Raw genomic sequence first — 5621 nt, 5'->3', positions numbered from 1 at the left:
ATAACTTTTAATATTTTACAGGGTTGTGAAGAAGGAGGGTGGGGAAGGGGTGACAGAGCTCGGATGAGACCGAAAGCTTAAAATATTTACCCTCTGGCCTTTTACAGAAAGCATTTGCTGTGGAGTTTCCCAAACTTGCAAGATCGTCTTGAGACTCACCTGTGGGCATTGAATGGCTCGTGGGTGGTAGATCCATCATGGAGTAGGCTCAGGGATCTGCGTTTTTAACAATGCCCCTCCCCACCCCCACCACAGGGGTCCTAGGATCAGGTGACTTTGGGAAGCACTGCCAGAAGGCAAATTCTCACTGCTGTGGATGCCAGGTGTCCCGAGGCCCATCCTAGCACTGTGTCAGGAGAGGCCAACACATCCATCTGGGAGGGATTAGGCCTCCCCCTTAGAACAGAGAAGGTGGTCACAATGCTCAACACAGAAGACTCACATGTAAAAAGCAAGGTGATCAGACGCATAAAGTATGATACTATTTTATGAAGTTTCAAATGCATAGGTACGGACCCCTTCAGAAGGAGTAAAAAGAAAAAAGATGCAAGGTAAGGATTCATACCAACTTCGGGTTAATAGTTACCTCTATGGAGAGAGAGGAAAGGGTCAGGGCCAGGTACCAAGAGGGTTTCTGTCTCATCTATAATGTTTCATTTCTTAAGTGAAATGTCAAGCAGAGAGACAGAAATAGAGACATCTTTCAATATTATTCCCTAGATTTTTCTGTACACGAAAAATATTTTATTATAATCATTTTTTTAAAATTACTGCTTGCCTGGCACAGTGGCTGTAGTCCCAGCACTTTGAGAAGCTGAGGCAGGAGGACTGCTGGAGTCTAGGAGTTCGAGACCAGCCTGGACAACATAGCCAGACCCAATCTCTACAAAAACATTTTTTAAATTAGTCAGTTGTGGTAACATGCGCCTGCAGTCCCAGCTACTCAGGAGGCTGTGGTGGAGGATTGCTTGAGCTCAGGAGTTTGAGGTTACAGCGAGCCGCTGCACTCTGGGCAAAAGACCAAGACCCTATCTCTAAAAAAAAAAAAAGTACTGAGTAATTTATAGCTCTTAATTGCAGGAAGCTGGAGTCTTTTAGGGCTAATATGTGGAGTGCTGGAAAGAAGCTCCATGTTTTCTGGTGTCTTTTTAAATGATTGTGTATAAAGTGATGAAAATTTTGTTTAAATCAACTGACTTTTGCTAATTGATTTGGAGGAAGGGTCAGCAGCGGGGACGCATCCTCTATCTTTTCTGCAAGACCTCCTCTTATATTATAGGAGGGATCATCACTTCCATCAGGTTCTGGAGGACCAGGAAATGCCAGTCAGCATCTTTATTAAATACCATGGACAGGTGGAGGCAGATTCGGGGGAAAGGTAAATATCCAGGGCTGGTGAGAAGCAGGTGGTGGTGCTTTAAGAGAGAGAACAGGCTCTGCTCCTAGTTGCAATCCCAACAACAAAGACACATCAAGAAAGGAAAAAAATATGCACGCTGAGACAGCAGAGGAAGAAACGGTAGAGCGGGTGCTTCCAGACAAAATCGAACAGATTACAGCTACCAAAGAATGGTGAGACCTGCAAATAAAGCCTCGGGGCCAGGAACAAGGATTCTGCTAATTGGAATACAGAATTTAAGAGGTGAACACAGCACACAGCCCCAAAGGGACTGCCTGCAGGTTTAAATAAAGATGATCTTCCCTAACTTTGTCCTGGATTTAAAAAGCAGTGTCCCTGAGAAATGCTTGAAAAAAACACATGTGCCTCTGTAGGTGGGTTTCTTGTCCTCTGAATCTTAGATATGATAGGTCATTTTTCCCACCTATAATTTGGCCCTCTGGGATGGTTATTGGATTTTGGATTCTTGCTCAACTACCACTCCCGCACCCTGGCCAAATATGACCCCAAGAGGGAGAAACAATGAAAACACATTTCAATATCAAAAAGTAGAAAATGTAACACACAAACAACAAAGATATTAAAAAAAATTTTTTCCAGACCCTTCAAACTCTTGACTATGGAATTTGAGAGCTTGAGAATTCTGGGGTGCGAACACTTGTCCTAGGGGACAGATGCTCTAGTCCTGCTTCTAGAGACATCTAATCATGGCGTCACAGACTTAAGGTGTGCCGTCAGCTTCACTGAACTTCCGCTGGTTTCACACTCATGGTTTATCAAATCGGATGAATGATAGAAACAGCCCCATAAGGACAAAAAGGAGAAAAAGGAAGAAGGTCCTTAGTGGTCATTACTTTTCAAACTGAATATGAGAAAGAAAAGTATTCTAAGTAACTGCACGCAGGATCTTCCTAATTATGTAATAGTAGTAAGGTGCTTTATGTATCTATGCCCTAACCCACACATGAACTCTAATCTTGCTGTTGTTTACATTTTACAGATGAAGAAAACAAGGGGCAGATACCTAAGTCAACACTGGGAATCACATAGAAAGTAAAAGCAGAGCTGGAGCGAGATTCAGATTTTTTTTTTTAAGATAGGGTCTCACTGTGTTGCCCAGGCTGGAGCGCAATGGCATGATCTCAGCTCACTGCAACTTCCACCTTCTGAACTCAAGTGATTCTCCTGACTTAGCCTCCCCAAGAGCTAAAAGTGCAGCTGTGTGCCATGGTACCTGGCTAATTTTTGTATTTTTGGTGGAGATGGGGTTTCACCATGTTGCCTAGGCTGGTCTCAAGCTCCTGACCTCAGATGATCTGCCTAACTCGGCCTCCCACAGTGCTGGGATTACAGGTGTGAGCTACTACATCCAGCCCTAGATTCAGATTTCAAGATCACTGCTCTTGATTGACTGACTGACTGATTGACTGATTCATTGATCGGCAGGCACCACATCTTTGTAGCTACTCAAGCTTCCAAACTAATGAACATGACCTTTCCCCTGTATGTGTTTACACTGTGCCAAACCTTTACACATTAATTGCTCATTTGAGCCTTTCTATCCTGTAGAATTGTCAGGGTAAGTGTTCCTAAGTTTATAGGTAAAGAGAATCCCAAGAAGGCCAGACAGATTAAATCACTTGCTCAGATACCAGGCTGGGCTATAATAGGCCCAAGTATTCTTTTCACTCTGTCAGTCTCCTGTAGACCACTAGAGGCCCACAGAAAATCACAATGAAGATGATACCCTACTCCCCTGCCCCTAACCCCCTTGCAATGTGTTCTGGGCAAGACCCTTCCCTGCAATATTTGCATGGCTTGATTAATGTGTTCTGTGGAGGAAATATTCAGATCAGTGTACCAGAACCACAGACTGCTTCATCTAGCACCTAATTTAGGGCTTGCCTTAATACATATATTATATATGGTTTGGCTGTGTCCCCACCTAAATCTCATCTTGAATTCCCACGTGTTGTGGGAGGGACCTGGTGGGAGGTAACTGAATCATGGGAGCAGGTCTTTACTGTGCTGTTCTTGTGATAGTGAATAAATCCCATGAGCTCTGATGGTTCTATAAGGGGGAGTTTCCCTGCACAAGCTCTCTCTTTGCCTGCTGCCATCCATGTAAGATGTGACTTGCTCCTCCTTCCCTTCTACCATGATCGTGAGGCTTCTCCAGTCACGGGGAACTGTAAGTCCATGAAACCTTTTTTTATGTATAAATTATCTGGTCTCAGGTATGTCTTTATCAGCAGCATGAAAACGGACTAATACAATATACATATCACAAGATAGGAGGCAAAAGACATGATCACCCATGCCTCCCTACCCCAGGTAACAGTCTAACTTGGAGTGTAAGTTCCATGTATAAGCACTAGCTATACACAGTTTAGCTGAATTGGCTTTGTAATCAGATTGCTGGCCTTGCAATAGAAGTTTTATCATCTACTGAACGTATGACCTTACAGTACTTAATCTCTCCAAGCCTCAACATCCTTATCTTTATAATGGGAATGACAGTCCCTTCCTGAGGCAAGGGTAACTATGAAGATTCTGTGGACAATAAACTCAAGTGCACAGTACCTGGCATGGTAAGTACTCAATAAAAGGTAACTGATGGCCCCATTACTTGCAGCTTGAGCTTGCAGATTCTTTTCTTTTCTCTTTTCTTTTTTTTTTTTTTTTTTGTGACAGGCTCTCACTCTCTCACCCAGGCTGCAGTGCACTGGATCAATCACAGCTCACTGCAGCCTCAATCACTGGGCTGAGGTGATCCTCCTAGCACAGCCTCCCAGGGCCTCCCAGGTAGCTGGGATTATAGACATACACCACCATGCCGGTTAATATTTCATATTTTTTGTAGAGAAGGGGTCTTGCCATGTTGCCCAGGCAGGTCTCAAACTCCTGAGCTCAAGCAATCTGCCCACCTCGGCCTCCCAAAGTGCTGGGACTATAGGCGTAAGCCACTGCGCCCGGCTGGGAAGAGATTCTTGATAAAACCTGTGTGTAGTCATGTAAGCCAGACAGGCCAAATGGGTGCTGCATGGGGTCATCCAAAATTAATAGTAAGAGGGAGACCCCGGCTCTTCCTGGGCCTGTTCTTGCCACAACTGCTTTGGACCATTCTGCAGAGAAAAACTAAACCCGGCCCTTTTGTCAATATGTTACAGAGGGAAGACAATTCCACCTCAGCCCCTCATTCTTCAACACATCCTTATGGGTGTATTTACCACTCCACACTGTCAAGGGCCACCCTAATCTTTCCTGCTGGGGCTGGATAGTATTTTTGTCCTATTTTTTCACATTCCCCATAGTGACCCTTGTAGATCAAGAGATTGGGTTCCCAGAGGCTGCGCCTCAAGCCTTGTAGGTACTGAAACCTCATCCTGTGGGGGCCTGCTGACTTCTTCACTTCTAATAATCTGAGCTTATTTCCTCAATGAGGAAAATCAGTGGCACTACAGCTTGGCCTTGGGACCACAATTTAAAAAGAGTCCGGGCCTGCACTTTGGGAGGCCAAGGCAGGCAGGATTGCCTGAGCCCAAGAGTGAGACAAGTCTGGGCAACGCGGTGAAACCCTGTCTCTACAAAAAATACAAAATTTAGCCAGCATAGTGGTGCACGCCTGTAGTCCCAGCTACTCAGGAGGCTGAGGTGGGAGGATCGCCTGAACCTGGGAGGCAGAGGTTGCAGTGAGCCATGATTGCACATTTGCACTCCAGCCTGGGTGACAGAATGAGACTCCATCTCAAGAAAATAAAATTAAATAAATAAAAAGGGTCAGGGGAGAGATGGGGCTGCCACCGCATTATTACAAAAACCTGGAATGCAGCATTGTGGGCAAGCTTCATCCATCTCCTTGAGGAGACTCCTATCTGACAGCTACAGGTAATTTGAAAGCTTTTATGAAGCCCTGGGTGGAAAACCAATGAAACTTCCAAACTCAGGCAATTCAATAGAAGCGTCTGAACAGTTAGTCATAAAACATTCTTTCCTAATCCACAGAAGACATTAACATTTATTTTTCCAATTACCAATGAATAACCCTCAAGGGCTTTTCCCTAAAACTGACAACACAAAAATAATTACTCTCTTAGTAATGAAGTGAGTATCCGAGGGAGACGGTTGGGTTGATGAATTATGATCATTTTAAAGCTCCTTCATTTCTGCATGGTTTTCGCCGAATTAATCATCACTGAACGAAACACTGAGTTTATTTGTT

Source organism: Macaca nemestrina, chromosome 5 (genome assembly GCF_043159975.1).
Source record: "Macaca nemestrina isolate mMacNem1 chromosome 5, mMacNem.hap1, whole genome shotgun sequence".
NCBI lineage: Eukaryota > Metazoa > Chordata > Mammalia > Primates > Cercopithecidae > Macaca > Macaca nemestrina.
This window is presented reverse-complemented; position numbering follows the sequence as displayed.